The following is a 19141-nucleotide window of genomic DNA, read 5'->3' as shown; positions in this document are numbered from 1 at the left end:
CCTACATAATAAATAAATAAACATGAAGCGTAGTGATGATCAAATCTTCAGAAACTACACTTCTAAGTGTCAGCTGTGACACTTTATTTGATCGGCGCTGTTGTCCCAGTCTGAGCTGTGCTCGTGCTTCCTCCAGCGCCCAGCCCACCTGGGGGCTTTGAGCCCAGGAAGGACTGAAGTGAAGGATAGATTATATCAGAATGACTTGAAGGGATAAAATAATCAGAGTTGCCCTGGGTGCAACTCCTCCCCAGAGCTGCCCTGGTGCTGCACCAGGCTGCCTTGCTGTGACCCCCCACAGGTTGGCCATTGGATCACTGCTCTGTAGGGCAGTTGGGATGAGTGTGGTCACCTAAGGCTCAGTTTTGCACCTTGAGAGGTGCTGCTGCAGAAGGCTGCCCGATACCCACCACTCAGCTCAGCTCCAGAGATCTTATCCCACGTTCTTGAGCTTTAAATTGATTCATTCCCACTGTTGTGCCCCTGGTGAAATCATTTACCCGTGAGCAAGCCCTGCAAAGTCAGAAGTCTCTGGAGTCTCACAATGACATTTGCATTTTATATTCACTTCCAGAGGTGTGAGTGATGGCAGCAGAGGGCAAAGACTGAACATACTGATGGTGATGTATAGATGTGGTGCCATATAGCGTGGTGTGCTCCTACATAAATGCATTTAATTTTTTATATTATTGGTTTAAAAAGGAGGATAACTCCAGATTCAGAGAGACAGCCAAATATCTTGTCCTTATTTAAATTAAATAGAAATTGAGTACCAAGGTGAGTCTGGGTGTTATACTCCATCTTACCACCTGCACTTAGGATAATCGAATCTTAAGCTCTGAATAAGATATTCGGTTCACAATCAGACCTGCTGGACCAAATCTTTCCCGTTAGTAAGTTCCTGGTGTACTACAGCTAATGCACCAAGGTATAAACTTACTGTTTACCTTCCTCCTTGCATTTGAAAGATCAGCTTAAATGTAGCCTGGCAGTTCACATCTTAACTGCATGTTTCTATTGTTGGACAAGTTGCTGTGCTCCCTATCTCTAACCACGACAGGGCTGCATGCACCCAGACTCCCACGGGTGAGCTCTGGCTCTCTGCTGAACACATCACGTCGGCAGACACTCCTTTACACTTTTGAATCGCTTTTTTCCAGTGCCATCAGCTTTCTGAAATGTGCCACAAGAGCTATTTCAGCCAGCGCTCTTAGTAGAGCGTAGATGACTGGTCTCCTTAGATGGGAGACAGGCATGGGAGAAAGTTGTGGTGAAAGCACAGTGATGAATGTGGAGGTAGCAAAGTGGCTGCTTCACCTGAGCCTTGAAGGTGCCTCAGGCCTCCAAGAAGCTGCTCATGGTGCATACATAGCACCGCAGGAAGGGTAAAGGGAGGATTATCAGAGCCCTGCTGCAGTGTGGTTGTCTCATGCAGCTAACCTAAAATAACATGGCACAAGCATGGTCAGAATGGAAAGGAAACATCTGTTTCTCCTTTGTACGTGAGTGACAATCCATTTGTTAGCTGCAGAATAGCACAGACTGTCCCACTGATAAGGGCCGGGCTCTGGCTGCCCAGCCCAGGCAGGTGCATCGGGGCTGGGAGCAGAGGGGCTGTCCTCGTGGGGTGGACGCCGGGCTGAGAGCTGTTTCTTTACCCCATTCTTTCAAAAGCAAGAAGAGAGATTCATCCAAATCTGATGTAACAGTAAGGATGCACACTAAGGACCTGACCAGGAATCGAAGCCCAGTGAGCAGTACTATGCAGCCATGCATTTCCCACCAGGGGCTGACATTCTGCTTCTCAGCCTTCCTTCTCTGACTACTGTTGAGTATTAATGGAAGTAAAGGTCACCAAAGCATGGACAGGTTCCCAGTGCCTCCGAACAACGGGATGGCATCACTCGGAACATTGCATCACTGGTTACTTGTTAGCAATTTCAGCTCTCAGGGCACCGAAGAAACAGGCTTTGTTTTCTCTCAGTGTAGCTTTTCTGTGTTGCTAACTCACGCTGGGCAAGGAGATGGGAAGCACATCTCTCCTGTAGGCACTGCACCACTTTTATTGCCACGCGCTCTTTTTGCTATCCGTTGTCAGTAAAAGATACTGCAGGGGGAGGATTTCACAAGTTAAACATGTAAAAGGTTACACACTGTCTCAATTACGTGTTTGCCTTTGCAGGGAATTAGTTTATAGCTACGTTCCATGTCTTTATCACCGCTGCCAAAAGCTCATAGGAAAAGGAGGCAGGCAAACTGCGAGTGCTGCTGCAGCAGATTGGTGGCAGGGTGGCTCACTGCCGCTGGAAGCACCGTGCTGATGTACGGCTCTGTGCACACACACGTCACACGGACAGCCTGGGCCTACAGCAAACACATGCAATGCTTTATTTGATTTTCCTTTCAAAACGTTTTGAAGGGAGGGCTGACATTTTTCCCATGGTTAATCATGGAACTGGGCACCGCTTCGTGCAGTTCCTCTCACTTTACTCATCCAAAACATTCAACGGTCCAAACGGTGTGATTAAGGGAAGGAAAAATGGGGCCAAAAAAGGAAACATGAGGAGGGAAAATAGATGTCTCCAGTAACTTCTATCAGAACGCGAAGCCCTTTGCTTCAAATCTGCTTTAAATCAGGAGCTGCTGAAACCCATCAGCCCGGGGAGATGGCTCTTGGGTGCGGGCCAGGCCACTGGCATCGCTCCACGCCTCAGTTTCTCAGCACCTGTGGGAGACACCTCGTGGGCCTGGAGGGAGAGCCCTAGCGCCGGGCTTGGAGCCTGGGGGATGACGTGTGGAGGCAGCTCGGTGCTGTGTGCGCGGTGAGGCCAATCACACCGAGCGGCAGCTCGACAGCCGCTCAGGCGTTGACACCACGACGCGGTCGGTGGGGGCTCAATTCTTTTGCCACCGTGCGGGGCCGGGACGGGAGCGCAGGTGCCTCGGCCTTCCCTCCCTCCCTCCCTCTTAGGTGGGATTCTGTCATCCCTCGGACGCAGTCCCCGTCCCTGCCGGGAGAAGAACGGGGAGCCCTCTCCCTCCTTCCCCCCGCCGACAGCCGCGCTGTGCGCCGCGGTGAGTCACCGGCAGGTCAGCCCCGCGCCTAGGGGCGGAGAGACCGAGGGGACCGCCGCCGTACCGCTGGGAGCCGCCACCAGCGCGCCAGAGGCGCCGGAGGGAAGAGCCGCCCCGCAGCTCAGGTGCCGGCCGGGAGGCCCCCGCCCGCGGCACCGCGCCGCAGCCCAGGTAGGGACGGCAGCGCGGGGAGCGGGACCGGGGAAGGGGCTCAGAGAGGAGCGGAGGAAGGGGGCAGTCCCGGGGCGCGTAGGTGTGCCGGGCTGCGCCGCGCCCCGCCCCGCCCCACCCGGCCGGGCTGGGCCGGGCTGGGCCGGGCCGAGCGCCGGAGCGGGGAGCGAGAGCGGTTGCCCGCCCGCCGGCCGCAGCGCTCGCCCCTCCGGCGGCGGTGCCGCTCCGCAGCGCTGCTCCGATCGCCGCGGTAAGCACGGGGCGAGCCGGGGGGACCGCCGGGAGTGGGGTGAAGTGAGGTGGGGGAGGACGGGAGCCCCGCCCGGGAACTCGACCGCCGGGGTACGGAGCTCCGCGCCGGGCGGGGCAGGTGAGCGGGGCCGGGGCGGCTCGGCCGGCGCTCCTTCTCAGCCCGGGCGCGCGGGGAGTGACGGCAGCGGGGCCGGCGAGGCTCCGCGTGCGGCGATCGCGCCGGTGCGAGCTGCTGGGGATCCCCGAACGGTGCGGTTGTACTTCGCGGTTCTTCGGCGTTTGCGGTCTTTCTCGCGGAGGAATTGCTTCGGCTTTATTTATTTATTTTGAAAAGCGGGATTCGCTGAAAACGGTCAATAATCCGCGGCGCGTGATAGCGTTCCACCTCTGCTTCCGTGCCGGCGTTGAATGAGATGGTCGCTGGCTTTAGAAGTACGGCACGCACTCCTCGGGAGCTGCAAGTTGCACGCGTGCATCCTAAACCGGGGACCGCCGACCGAGGAGCGCTGGCGTTGAACAAACCGCGCGTGTGTAACCTGCAGGAGGCTCCTCGGCTGCGGCGCCCGCTCCTCCCAAAGAACCCGCGCACGTGTGGTGCCTCGTCCGCTCTCAGCCCGAAAGCGCCTTTTGCTTTGTCCACCAGCGAGTTCCTATCTTATTTTCTTCTTTGGAACGTGAGCAGTTTGTGCTCGTAGCCGGGCGAGGGAAAGCGTCTCCCACGTCTCGCTAAGAGCCGGCTCGGCGTTTACGGATCATGGGCTGAGGAGCAAAAAAGCGCTGCCTTTTCCACACGAGCTGCGTGTGGAAAACAAAGTAACTTGGAGAGCGACTGTATCGCGTGTGCTTTGTGTGCCCCGCTGCCTTCAGCGCTGCGTGCTTCCACCTCTGCCTGTCTCCTAAAGCAAACTGAATCACTGGGAGAAAGGAATACTTTGCGGAACACTCATCTCCCTATTTACAGCATATAAAATCAGCGTCTTACCCTTTCTGTTGAGGAGGGAAAGGGGTTGTCTGTTATCCTGTAGGGTTCGTTCTCCTTCCCGTTTTTCCTTTCCCCAGAGGATGAGCGCTGTGCGGCAGCTCCCCACCTGTAAGCCAGGTTGCACACGCTGGGGCTGGAGGGGGGCGGCTGGGGGGCAGCGGTGCTACCTGCGATGGATGGAGAGCACTGAGGGGGGGTGGGCAGCCAAAGCCCGCGCTCAGCTGGGGCTCGAGGAGCAGCAGCTCACAAACACAAAACTGAGCAGCCAATGTCGTCCTGCTAGAAGTGCCATTCCCATGCTGATCTTCCTGTAGCTCTCTGTTACCTCAGCTGTTGACCTGTAGCTTCCTCCCACTAGCCCAATGCAGTGAAGGGAGCAGCCCGCCTTCTGTGATCCACAAGTGACTGCTGTGTACTTTCCAGCTCCAAGGGGAAATACGAAGCCTCGCGCCTCCCAGAGCTGGCTTGCAGGACCCCAGTGAGCAGCTCACACCACTGGCTGTGTGCACAGCCACCATGGGCACCCACTGCTGGCCACACACGGGGCTGGGCTGGGGGAGAGTCCAAAGCTCCCATGGCTGTTTATGCTCCGTGGTGCTGGTGTGTCCAGACTTCATTCCCTGCAGACAGAAAGCGAGGGGAGGGGCTGTATCTCCATGTATGCTTGTGCAATGTGTAGCAGAGGGGAAATCCTGCTTGGGCTCTCCCTGCTCTGCAAAAGCACGCGTCGTTTCTTGAATGAGAGAGCAGAGATGTCCTCTGGAACAACCCGGGCAGGAAGGTGATACCCAGAAGAGAGCTACAAGGGAGGTGTGAGGAAGAGTGCAGCTGTGTGATGCTTCAAACAAACCTTCCCGAGGTTATAGTCTGCAACCACACCTCGGTGGCTGGTTCCTGTGAAACTCTTGTGCCCAGGCTTCCCACCCCCCACCTCCCCACCGCTGCCTCTGAGCTGCTTTCCCAGCAGTGGAGCCATCAACCTGTACATCTTGTCTGCTGTGGTCACAGCCCATGATTGCCTCCCACATGCAGGTTTGCAGCCCGTTGTTAAGCCCAGGCAACTCACTACCAATGGTCACACCACAGTAGCTCCAGTGCAGCCCCATGTGGTGTGCCACCGCTGTGAGCAGGACCACGGCCCTGCAGGAGCACCTCAAGTGGTGTTTCCCTGCGTGGTTTGCCTGACCCCAATGGAACCACCACACCAGGAAGGTTTCTGTTGTTCTCTCTTCTAAAAATGTGTTTTTCTTGGCAATGGTTTTAATGAACCTCTATCTCCTACATGCTGAGTGATGCCAGCGTGTTACCAGAAGCCATTTTTAAATCAGTTTCCTTACCCAGGGGAAATGCAGTATAGACAGGGCCTTCAGGAAGCGAATAATTAGGTGACCTTTTCCCCCCCAGAATATCAGGTCTGTTTTATGTAGAGCTGTTTGAAGTCACACAAATTCTCATTACTCTCCAAATCTCTAACCTTGCCTTGTTTAAGGTACCTTTTAGGAAATCAAATCAGTGTTTCAATCTAATTTCTGAAGGCATTCAAACACGTGGTATGTGTGCTAACTTGTTTCCTCCAGCATTAAAAAAATCTAGCAAATTGCCAAGCTATTTGCCTTCAGGAAAGCTATAATGTTGTACAAGAAGATAAAGTACTTTTTCCTCCAGTTTCAAACAGTAAAAAGACAAAGGGAAGGCAAAGTTATCAGACTACATGGGCCTAGGACAGAACTCCTTTGAAGGCAACAGCACTACCAAGTAGATGGACACCTGGAAATGGAAGCTTTTTGATCTGTTTTGGAACTTTTTTAATTGCTCTGTAATCCCTTTCCATCACCGGATGGTGACCCCTGCCTCGCTCAGACCTTCTTTGAGTTGTCTGTGGCTGAGGGCACTGAATATCAGAGTGGGAGATGGGAGCAGAGGGGAAGGCCGGGTGGGTTTGTAGCAGGGCTGATGTCAGTGGAGGCAGACAGTGCAGGCAGGGGCTGTGTGTGTAACATCAGGGCTTTCTATTTTTCAAGCAGGTGTCAACAGTAGGAAATTTTCTGTAATGCTCTGGAGTTTAAAAAGCTCAAAATACACAAAAAAGCATCCTGCTTAAGTATCTCGCAGCTCTGTGGTACCCTTCTGCTTGTCCCAAGAAAATTAATATGGTGTTGCCCTTTTGCGTGGAAGCTGGTAGAAAGAGTCTCGTTGGAATTTGTGATCAATTCAGTTGCAAGTGGATGAGTAAGGAAAATTGCCCAATGCTTTCAGAAGATTTTCATTTTGCTCAAGTGTTCGTGCCATGGCCATCGCCATGGTATTTGATAGTTATCCATTTTGTTGTGTGTGGTGCGGCTTTAACCTCTGTTTGAGGGGTCACATCAGCCTATTTTTTTTTCCTGTAGTCACACAGTAATAACAATCCCTATGTAAGTTGCTTTCCTTTACTGTAGCTCCTTCATTTTGACGTTTATCCAACCAAACAGTATTGAAATCTTTGTGACAGGCACTGGTATGATTTCTGAGAAGGATCAGTGACCTAGCTTGACAAATATAAAAAATCAGCAATGTAACTAAATAGGTGACGTTTATTGAAATTCATTCTTTGTCGTGGAGCTACTTTCTTTCAAAAACATTGAGAATAGCAAGGGATTGTGGCTGCAATTTGATTAAATCTACGGTTGTTACCATTTGCCTTCTGCAAATTGATTCCCCCCACCTACCTCTCAGCCCGACATGCTTATTGATTAACAGCCCTGCCCTGGCCCAACATGTGATGTCTGTGTGCTTGTACCTCCCATGCAAGTTGTGACAGGCTCCAAACCCTGTGAACTGACTATGCTCATGAGCTATTGGAATTGGAAGGTTACTTGGCAATTGTTTTAAGCTATATGATGACACATCTTTGAACCCCATTGTATGAAGGAAAAATACCTTCTGACTGGAGAGAGATTTCCTGTTTATGTGTGTGTTTGCTGGAATTAAGGCTTCCCCTGTGTGTTGGCAGAGTATTTTTTGTAATCCAAAATGGCAACACAGCAAGTCACCTACAGAGTTTATTTTTTGGACAGGATACAGGTCTTTTATTTTTCAAAATAGAGTTATGATAAAGCATTGGGGCCTCTCAATTACAATTCAACAAGCAGACTCAGTTAATTGAGGCAGCACAGTTATGAAGACAGATAGATTTAAGCAACAAGTAATTAACTTTTATTGACATTTTTATACAATGTAAATTGTTCGCTTCCCACGTGGGAAGTTTTTTTTACTTCAGGCAGATGTTCTTTCAGCATAAGGATATGATATTAGCCAAGTATATATTCTATGAAGTGGTTAGAATCATAGCTTTGATTGTGACCAAAGGGAGTCCTTTAAGATCTTCTGGTTCTCTGTGTAGAGCAAAAAGTGACCCAGTTGCTGGTGTCCAAGCACAGGCCACAGTCTGTAGGAGGGCTGCATGCGGTACTTGAGAGGCTTCCAGCTGTGCGGACGTGGAGCTGACCAGAAAACAAACCGTATGTGATGCTCCTGTCCCAGGTTTGTGGCACTGCAGCAGGCCTCTGCACCCTGCATGCTGAAGTCAGACCTCCTTGAGGGAGGAGAGCTGCTTCCACAAGACTCAAACCAGGCATTTTGCCTCTAACATTAACAAGACCGGACCACCCTGAACTTCGGCAGTAAAGTTATCATTATTTATTAAATAGTCTTTTAAGGTTTCTGGTTTGCTTCAACTGGTGCTCATTTTAAACAACTGTATGGGACTGGGAGAAACCTGGACTAATGTGCTGATTACACTGAGCGTGCCTTAGGGCCTAGAGCCGTGTAGCCTCTAGTGTGGGGCGTTCCGGGCCTAGTGGTGCTGGCCGTGCCCGCGCCTGGCAGAGCACCTTCCCTGGCAGAATTCCAGCCCTTCCACCTCTGCCACAGGGCCTCAGACCCACAAAATGTGTGGGTCTCCAGCGTCTTGCTTTCTGTTCCTCCATTTGTGATGGCGCCAGTTGCATGGTGCTGTGAGCAAGGCCCCAAAGCTGTCAGTGCGTGCTGTGCCACAGACTTGTGGGTTCTGTGCTTTGCGCGCTAGGTGTGTTTGCGGAGTATTTGCAAAGCAGCCTTCCTTTCCTTCAATTTACGTAGAAGACTGAAGTATCTTTCACCATATGAAATTCCTTTAGCCAATATTTGTACAAATTGATAATTCCTATAGGAACTATTCATCTCTATTTCCAGAAAATTTAGATTGAAATATTTTCTGAGCATGTCTGATTGAGCAAGTGAAAATACTTGCTAGCTACACTTAGAATTCCAAACTTACTTATTTCTCCTTTACTTTAGGATGTATTTCTTTCTTTCTTTTTCTTGTAGTTTTTTAAGCTTGTTTGAACTGTATGTTAAACTTTTCCTTTAATTTACATTTTTTTCCACATTAAAAGCATTTTAACTAGCGTGATTTCAACCTTACTATAAATCTATAGTACCCTGTGAATGCCTCGTTGCATACATGTTTTTTACTACTTTGTTGCTGTATTTATTAAGAGATTAGAATTTGCTTCCCCTGCCACAAACACCCTTCTTGGATGATCCTATGGAGATAAAGTTAGCAGGTTTATGAGTGACCTCAGGCTTGGAGAAAATTCCCAAACCTGTGGGCTCTCCAGCAATGGTTTGCTCTGCAAAACTGGAGTAACTTCACAAGCTTCATCCTTCCTCTTCAGATACGTGCTAGCATAACTAAGGCTTCAATTTCTATCTTTAAGATTCTTACATGGTCAAAATTGTATTAGGGAATTGTATATCCTTTCACATGTTACTATCTATCCCTACACCTGTAATGATTTTATTATGTCATTTTCTTGTGTCTAGATGACATGTCTTCTCATTGAAAAATACCAGTTCCTGTTAGCAACAGAAAAAAAGGGAGGCAGTTTTGCTGAAGACAATGAATGGTGTTGGTAGTTGAATTCATGTTAAAAGTAGATTAGTTCCTTTTTCCTAATGTCATTGAAAATGTTAAATGAGTTACTGGAGTTATATTCAGTTTTCCTGTTTACTTCTGGAAAGAGGGTGCTAATTTTAAATATTACATATTACTGTCTTTCAAAATGTTTGGTTAAAGTCTTTAGGTTTATTGCATTTGTTCTTTAGATTATAGATCAATATTTTTCTTGGAAAAAATTGTTTCTTGTTCATATACCATTCTTACAAATTCCAGAAGTTGCAGTAAAAAAAAAAAAAAAAATCAAAAATTAATAATGCTTTAAAAAGTAGGTAGAATGCAAATGGTATTGAACTCCAGTGAAGCAGTGAGCCATTGTGGAGCTCACTGTGATTAAGCTCATCTGCATCAGAGAATGTAATTCAAATTCCACCCTGAAAAATGTGCTTAGCACCCATTCAAATCAGTTTGTTTGAGGCTGCAATTTAGCCCACAGTAGCTGATAAAAAATTTTATCTTAACTGTTGTTTAACCCCTGTGATGAAGGGAAGCTTTGGCACACATGTTGCTGTTGTCTTCCTGTATGTGCTCAAGGACAGTGTTGCCTGATAAGAGTTTTATCCTTGTTTGTGTTTGTAGGGCTTCCAAATGGCGAATCAGGTTGTTCCCCTAGGTTCTTACTTAAACTCAGGGTGTCGAGATACAAATAAATAGAAGCTATGCAAGTACTGAGAACAGGTTAGAGGACCCACATTTGGTCTAGGACTTCATTTCTATGCACTGCTTTGTCTTCACCTTTTCCTAGTATTTAGAGTTTATTAAGCATATGCATTCGGATCTGAAATTGCCAAAAGTCTGGTTTTGCTGATATTGGAAACACTGCCCTTACAAATTCACCAGAGAATGTGGCACAGCAGCAACATTTCACAGGGCCCTTTTGCCTCCTCAGAGAATTAAATGGTTCCTTGCCTGGGGATGTCCTCTTCTGTGACATTCTCCAGGCCCCGCCGGTTCTGCATCTTGGCTCATCAGGCAGATTTCCACAATGGGAAAATCCCACTGAATCCACTCAACGTAAGAACATTACTGCAAGTTTTTAAACCATCCTATAAAATTAAATATTGATTCTGTTCTAGCTTTAGGATTGCAAGATGTTAAAACCCTATTACCCTTTATGTTCTTTTTAAACCAATAGAATCCAGATACTCATTGATTCCTTTGGATTTTGTCTGTATTGTCTTGATCTTGTGTATACATGAGAGATGGATGGCAAGGCATATCTGTTTGTGAGAAGGGGACGTTTCTCTCCCTCTTCTGGTTAAATTCAGGGAAGACCTGCCCAACCATAGGTATTGTTTTCCTGGGTAACTCTGGGAGCTGATGCAAGAGGAGGAGCTCTGAATGCAGAGCATGGAAAGAGAAGTTGGGAGAGCTGAGAGCCAGGAGAAAGGTATGTAAAGTGTGTTACTTCGTGAAGTCAAAAAATTCACAAGTGATGTTCTAATTGCAGAACAGATTCCTGTTTTTCCTGAGGTCTAAAAAAAGGAGAATACTGTGCAGGGTCATTATCAGTCAGAAGGACTGTTTGCCATTTCCCTGGAGTTTTATTTCATTCCGAAAACACATTTACAAAAATAAGCACATGTTTGTTCTTCCCTAGATGTAAGCTGCCATGATAAAATCAGCTTTTGGATAGCTCAGAGATGTCTTTGCTGCTTCCTGAAAACTATTGCATGTTTTTTCATTTGTTTTCACATTGAGGGGTTTTCATACAGCATGCTTTGAAATAACTCCTTTAATGCAAATAATACCACATTTTTCTCATAAACCAACCACAATCTGGGCCAAACTCTGCCTGCAGATAAGCATGCGTGGCTTATAGGGTTCCCCTGACTTTAGCAGGAGTGCTTCTTGCTTATCTGAGAGTATTAGCCTAAAATCCCTTCAGGGCACACAAAAAAGGTAACAAACAGTGAATTGTTTTCACAGTACAAAAAGCCTTTCAGGAAGCAGCACTGAGCAATATGAGATGGTAGAAAATAAGACAGCGCCCGTTTCTCTGTTGGAGAGTTGGTGTATCTTCTGTGGTCTTTGGAGGTGAATCTGAACGCAGGTTATTTACTGAGACCTCCATTGCATGCTATTAATAGGGGTAAAAACCCACTGTTGGACTGGGCATTGTTTATTGGGATTTTAAAGACTATGAAAAGATAACACCCATGTCCATTAGCTAGTTCCTTGGAAAATGCCGTGTAGGTTAATTCTTCAAAGCATAATGATTTTCTTCATTAACAATATATAAGATTTTTAAAGATTTACTCTTCTGCACCTATCACCCCTGTTAAGTTATGCCTTCTGCATCTCAGTGCCTACCCTGTGTCATCTATCGCTCATTTTAAATGAAGTAATATTGAGATTCTGTCATGTCTACAGATCTTCTGCCTTTCAGGCTCCTTTAAGCACCCTGTTTTCTAGTCCTTACTCAGCTAAACCATTACAGGAATCGATGAGAATATTGTTTGCATAAAGACTATGTGGAGTCCAGTCTTGGAAAAGGTGGCAGCTTCACAGTAAAGGAATGTAACATAGCCAGATAAACCTTAGGCCTGAAACAAGGCTTTTGTGCAAAAACCCAGGTGCGTAGCAGCTTAGATTTGCCCCACTATCACCCCCAGCAGCTGTATCCTGTTCAAATTTCAACTGCTTAGGTGAGTAATTATTAATCATGAGTAGTCCGGTATTTACGTGGTTCTAAATAAGCACTGTAATGTAATTTGAATATGTTAACAGGAACAGGGATGTAAAAGTACGTTCTTGTTATGGCAGTGGCCTTTGTTGAGTGCCTGAAGTACTGAACTCAGTGCAACAACTATTTAAGCAAACTACATGCTCAAGAGTGATTGCTGTATTATAAAGTCCAAAATTAAAAACATGCATTAACTGACACTTTCAATTTTACCACTGCCATTTTATTTTCTTTTTGGATAAGCAGATCAAGCTTAAAATTATGGGAAAGATCCATGGAGGTCACTTTGGAATCTTAAATGGGGTTTAAAGTGAGTTCAGGGCGCAAGTCCAAGGAAGGCATCCAAAAACCTAATGCTGTGCGGCCACAAAGCTCTCAGGTGCTTAGATTAGCTGGTGTCTGCACTTCGTTCTGAATGTTCCCTGGATCTCACCTGAGCTTAAGTTCCACAGGAGGAATAACCACATGGAGCAGTCAGATGCTCTCAGCCCTGGGCAGGTCACAGTTCCTGGCTGAGCTTGCCTAAGGTCCCAAGACAGGACAGAGTACAGACAGGCCCTGCTGCTGACAGCATCCAGTCCCACACAGTAGTGACCTTTCTTCCCAGCCTGCTGGGCTATGAAGCTCAAGGACTGCTTTTAAACTGCATCCTCTGCCAAGGAGGTTCACAGCCATACTTCCCCCTGCCTATGTCTTTAGGACAGGAGGAGAAGAGCAGCAGTGGCTTCCCAGTCAGGACCTGGCATCAGCACTGCCTCTCATGGCAAAAGAACAGGAAAGGGAAGGCAGTGGGGGAAAGCCAGGGCCTGGTCAAAGTTTAGACCTTTGGCCAGTTTATTTGTGAGGGAATGAAGGTCATGGCGTTAAGTCAGGCCCCTTGTGGCAGGCACTGTCCTGCAGCACTACTGCCAGCTCTGCCCCAGGCCTTGTGCTGTTGTCGGCCTGCCACCAAGTCCTTCATGTTTAGGAGACATTCTGCAGGAATGAGCTCACTTATCCTCGTGTCTCCCTTGTGAGAACGGTAAACACTCCCTGGAGTTTGGAAACAGGCTCTTTGCTTATCTCGCAAGCTCCTGCACTCTGGCTCCAGCTTTCCAGAAGAGCCACTCTGGGGTCCAAACATGATGCCTGAGTGATTCCAAGACCCGTGAGCAGGCCCTGTGTAAATGAGAAGCCCTGGCAACAGTGCCAGTGCACGTAAGCTCTTCAGCTGTCCCCCAGATGAAGAAAGGGAGATGGAGCAAGAAAATTCATTTAGTCAAAAAAAAAAAAAAAAAGAAGAAAAAAAAGAAACAAAAGCAACAACAAAGGACCCCATCAGTATGAAAAAAATCAATGGTCCCGGAAAACAGTCTTTGAGTCACTGAGCTTTTCAGCATCTTCTGAAGGGCAACACAATATTTCAGAATGAAAGCTGGGGCAGAGAAGCCCTCACTGAGGGAGATCGGCCAAAAAAGAAGCCGAGGCTGCTCCAGATCAGGCACTCTGCTGATTACAGCTGTGACACCGTTGCCTCTGGTGAGAGCCAGGGTGTCAGATAGGCTGGTCCCAGGCCATTCTGGGATTTATGAATACCAATACAGTAAAGTCCTTGGAAGCAGATCATGAATCATAGGTTCACAGCAAGGCAGCAGTTTAGCCAATGAGCCATCATTAACTCAGTTTCTAAACTGAGTGAAAGTAGGGCATCAGTTAAAGTGCATTGCAATAACATAATCTTGCAGTGACGAGGGTGAGGTCAGCATTAAAAAGAAAAGGTCATAACCTCGTAACCAAACACAGATGTGAAGTGAACACTGTCCTTGACACTGCTGTTTGATTATCAGAAAACTGCTCTGAAGCTAGGTAGACCATCAAATTATTAACGTGACTATCAGATAAAGGATGTATTCTGCTAAGCTAATAGTTCATTGTTTCCACTAGCTGTTTACAAACACAGGCAATTCAGCTTGGTCTGTAGGGTTAGCACCACATTTTTTACATGGGTCAAAGAGTATTAAGCTAGTGTTAGACAGGGGCAGTTTTTATCTCTGGTAAGTTAAATGATTGTGATTTAACCATGGTGGAGAAGCCAGACTGAACATGGAAGGTGTGCAGTCTGCTTTCTAGCACTACACTAAATATAATACATGTGGGCAAACCACAGTATCAGCACAATAGGCTGTGCCAGGCCAGTTTGGCACTGCAGCCTCTCAAAAGCTCCAAGTTGAAAGGAGCAGGTTTGGGGGCAAACTGAAGCTCTCTGTACAGCACTCCAGAAATCATGTCTTTCCCAGATGTCTATTGACTGAATAACCCAAGCCTCGGAGGAGAGCTGAGTGACCCATTTTAGCCCTTGGGTGAGCTCTTTGAACCTCAGGGCTCAGCTCATCCTGAAGATGTGCTGATCTCACAGGGACCCACCACAAACTGACCACAACACCTTAGCTTGATGAGATACGTATCAAACAGGGTGTCAGCAACCTATTGGAAATCCTTGACCCTGGGTATTTGTCACCAATTTGCTTTGTGGCCCTCAGAGACACGTTGACAGAGGAGGGTGAAGCCATGGCACCCAGCAGCATGCTTTATGTGTGCTGCAGAGCAGAAAAGCTGCTGCCTGACACTACCCTGCCAGCTCTCTCACATACACACCAAAAGCCACCAGAGCCAGCACAATTCATTTTGCCTGCTATAGTAGATATTCATACATTCATTCCTCAATGGAGGAATTCAAAGACCTGTTGAGGTTTTGATGCTATTATTATTATACTTAAATATTTACTGTGACATTAAAAGGAGGCTTGATGGCATGATGCACAAGTAAGTATTTTGGTACAGATTTCATGTCCTATACTTTGTCATCCCTATCTATTGATGCAAAGAAATTTTATTATTATTATTTTTTTAAAGATTAATATTTGGCTATGGAGAGTTATTGTCTCAGGGACTCATTAGAGCCATTAGCACCAAATAACAATTAAACTGCAGGAAATGCACTGCATTAAGATCGTTTATAATTGCTGTTGGAACATTAAGATCAAATCTGTATGCTGTCTTGGTTACTCATTGCTATCTGCCTTTTAATCTTTCTCATTTTATGACCCATGTCATTCCTTTAATTATCACAGTATGGAAGGCTGTTAGTTTTTACTACAAGATGGGAAAAGCTTCCAAAATTTGTTCTGCATTTCAAAACATGAATTCAGGTAGATAGATGTTGTAACCATAAAACAGAAAATCGAGGTAAGTGCTGGGAGAGTAGTCAAGGGAATGGAGCTAAAAGTGTGCTTACAGCCAGATTTGCCAACTTGGCCCTTTAAGAAAGGAGAAGCTACATTCCAAGAAAATTACACTGTCCCTATTCTTTGCAGACAACCACAAAACACTTTGACTCTTGCTAAAAAAGTTGATCAACAGGATCAGCTCAGAAAACCTGCTTCCTCCTTCTCTAAGGTGTTATGTTTTTATACTGACCAATAAGGTACTTGCATCTTTAACTGAGGTTGTATGACACCCTCAATCAGCCAGGGCACATAGAATCATAGAATGGCCTGAGTTTAAAAGAACGATAATGATCTTCTAGTTTCAACCCCCCTGCTATGTGCAGGGTCGCCATCCACCAAACCAGGCTGCCCAGAGCCACCCAGCCTGGCCTTGAATGCTTTCAAGTTATACCTCAAGTTTCCCATTCAAGTGTTATATGCTTAAATATTTCCTGAAGTGCAGAATATCAGTGTGGACATCTGTACTTCTCTTAACTGGCTAAAGTGAATAGAGCAGTTGTTCTGCTTATGCAGTAAAAATACACTGAGCTGTGTTAGCAAATAGTACAAATAAAAGAAAAATTGAGAGTGGAAGCCAAATATCTCCATATTCACTCATCTGAAACAACAACCCTACTATGGGTTATTGGTTGGGACATGTAAAATAACAAGTATAACGTGTTATTCTGCCCCCGTACAGATCTCCTTTTCTACTTGGACTAAACATTTGGACTAAGATGTTCACACAAGGGTTATCAGATGGAACTGTTTGATGCAGATGCAGAGTTTAGGTCTGTTTAGAACTGATTTTCTGTTACTGCTGAAAACAGCAGTAAAGAGCTACAGTACCGTCCCAGGTATTTTGTTAATGAAGATCTACACTTTCTGACTCTAATTTCTATTTTCTCACTATTGTCAAACAGTACAGTTATTTCAAAGAAGTCCTTCCATCTGTATGCTTCCAGATGTGGAAAACAGTCCTTCTGAATGTAAAGATCCAAATCCATCTTGAAATATGCATGAACAAGCAATGAAAGATCTATCTTATTATAGCCATCTCTGCTCTCTTCTTCAATTATTCTTTGTATAATTTGAAGTTCTTTTTTAGTTCCTGTTAATTGTGAGTTTGATTCCTCAGCCCTTAGAATGACTTCCTCACTTGGGAAATTTCACTGAATTACAGCCAATGCTGTATTCCACCTTTTAAAGTAGCCTTCCTGAACAAGGTGTAGCTCTTCATCTTCTCCACTTGCTTATAACGTATCAGTGAGTGAGTGCTGATGTTCATTATGAAAGAACCTGTAGTGCCTTGTACTCACTGTAGCTCATCGTATCAAAGGCAATTAAATCCAGTTGTGCTACACACCCAAGACATATGCTGGTCTTAGGATGTTAAGATCTGCTGCAAGTTTCAAAGAAAGCACTCTGTACTTTATTGTACTGCAGGTTACCTACAGATAATTAATAGTAAGTGAGTATAAGAATAACATTTTCTCCATTGCAAAGGATACATTTGTGTTTTGTTTTGGTTTTTTTTTTTCTGTTTTGATGCTAGTTAAAACTATCAGAGAACAAAAAATGCTTCTGTTGTAAGCTGCTGTGAAATATAATGGTATATTGGACCAAGTAATGGACCGTGTATATAAGAGTATGTTTTATGCAATGAGACTTTGGGTTGCTTCTTTGTATCTGAATACTATAAGAAAGAGCTTGCAGATCAGCTGAACGTGCTAATGAAAGCAATTTCTTCTGACACACATCACCACACTGGAGTTGTAAAGGGTTTATTTTAACGGTAGATCCTCCAGCAATTGCCTAGGCTGCGCCCTGCCCACCAGTTCTTCACTCGAATCCATCTTACATGCTTACACACACTGTGGCTACCTTCTAGCATACCACAGAAACCTTCTGGTTTAATTATGAGTTAATTTGTGACATACATCATGGATACTAAGTACTATGACACTTTGCAGTGGGGAGCTGAATTGCATTAGTGTACATATTAGCCTGCAGAAAATTTACATTCTCATCTCAATCAGAATGAACAACTTAAATAAGGAAAATGAGGTGAAAATAACTTAGAACAAGGGAAAGTGGATTTGAATTCAAACAGTTAATCTGGGTTAGACTCGGGGATCAGTTGCATGTTTGATGCTGAGTTGCTCAAATTTCCTCGTTCTCTCAGTTATTTTAACTCATGGTAACTAATTGAGATTAACAATTCTAAATTAAGAACACTTCCAGTGTGTGGATGTAGGAAAGAGAAAATCGGTTTCAATCCTTTCTATGGTTGCGATTGGTTAATTGAAAAGTCTGTTGAAGACATGCCCGCTGTGAACTTGCTCTGTTAAAGCTGATGTGACGGATTTGCTATAACAGATTAAAATTGGATGGATGGAGCTGTTCTCATCTCTCCCTCTTATTTGTCCTGTCCTTTCAAATGATGCTGCTGTCTCCATGGCAGGGCACCTGATCTGTGGGGAATCAGGTCCTGAACTGACACAGTTTTCAGTCTAGGACAGCAAAGCAAACTGAACTCTCAGGAGCAGTAATCAATATGGTTATCCTACATGTATCTGCCACCACAAGTCTGTCGGAGTCCATAGTAGCAAGACATACTATTCTATCAGGGGAAAAAAAAATAGAAATATACGATCAAATATTTCATTAAAAAAAAAAAAAAGGGAAAAGACTACTATTCATTCTACGTTTGCTAACAGTAGGGTTTGTGAAGTAAGAATAAATATGTTTTTGCTGCACCTAACCTGAAATAACCTGAGGAGTCAGCGTATTCTTGTAAAAGCACGCCACTGTACACTGTATGTAGGATAGACAGGGACCTTTCCGTTTCTGTAATATGATAAGAAAAGATGAGGTGCACTAAAGAATCTGCCAAGGCCTTTCTTTCATGTCTGTGTGCTGTCTCAACTTGTGCAGTTCTATGGAGTGCTTTATCATCAGATTTAATGGGACTTGTGTTGTTGAAATGAGGGCTGGAAAGATGCATACAACTCTGTTTTCTGGCTTCTTTGCATAGGACAGCTTGAACGTTATTTAACAGTAAGTCCAAGCCTGACTTACTGGTGCTCTGGCCAACACCAGTACGGAGAGACATGATGTTCAATGTTTACAAATTATGATCCAACCTCTAATTATGGAAATTTGTAGAAAAGAGGTTGCCATTGGGAAGCTATTAATAGGACACTCAAGACCAAGCCTGATGAAAATCATCACCCATAACACTTGAAGTTTCCAGGCACACTAATATGACACATCATTACTAGCCATGGTTGCAACAGTTGACCAAAATCTGTTTGCTCATCAGTGATACAAGCTAGTGCCTGCTGAGAGATGGAAAAATGAGCACATCATGACACAGGCTTTGAAAATATCTCTTACAAAAGGCATATTCCATCCACAGCTATTGCTTGTTGATAGTTATCACGGGCCAAAGCTTACAAGTCTTCTGTAGATACATGAAAGAGTCACTGACGTGGAAGTCACAGAAAGGTCATGAAAGAATGAACAGCGTCCATCATTCAAATCAAGAAGAGAAACAAAGAGATTACTTGTTTCCCTTTTGCAACTCACAGACAGCAAATCATTATTTGACCTGAGTTCAGAAAGAAAAGTATATCTTTTAGCATAAGTATTTCGGTTCAAATTCAGCAAAATGCTAAGTGCTGAAGCTCAGCTGACATTGCATCTGTGTATGTGCTCAGGGGAAGTGGGACCACTGGACATCTGAAATA

At 45.5% G+C, this 19141-nt stretch overlaps 1 protein-coding gene across 2 annotated transcripts in view; it reads left to right on the top strand.

The window, feature by feature from the left end:
• The first annotated feature begins 3156 nt into the window (after positions 1-3156).
• The window catches only part of MET (MET proto-oncogene, receptor tyrosine kinase), an 88022-nt gene continuing 72037 nt past the window's right edge, over positions 3157-19141 (top strand). The window contains exon 1 of one of the 2 annotated variants that reach the window (XM_015279209.4): positions 3157-3246. The gene's annotated coding sequence lies outside the window, so the exon portion shown is untranslated. Of the gene's footprint in view, positions 3247-3407; positions 3497-19141 lie in introns of those variants that run through there. The other variant, NM_205212.3, reaches the window with a different exon arrangement.

Source organism: Gallus gallus, chromosome 1, assembly GCF_016699485.2.
Source record: "Gallus gallus isolate bGalGal1 chromosome 1, bGalGal1.mat.broiler.GRCg7b, whole genome shotgun sequence".
NCBI classification, from domain to species: domain Eukaryota; kingdom Metazoa; phylum Chordata; class Aves; order Galliformes; family Phasianidae; genus Gallus; species Gallus gallus.
The sequence above is the reverse complement of the archived record's forward strand: the minus strand, read 5'-3'. Positions and strand labels throughout refer to the sequence as shown.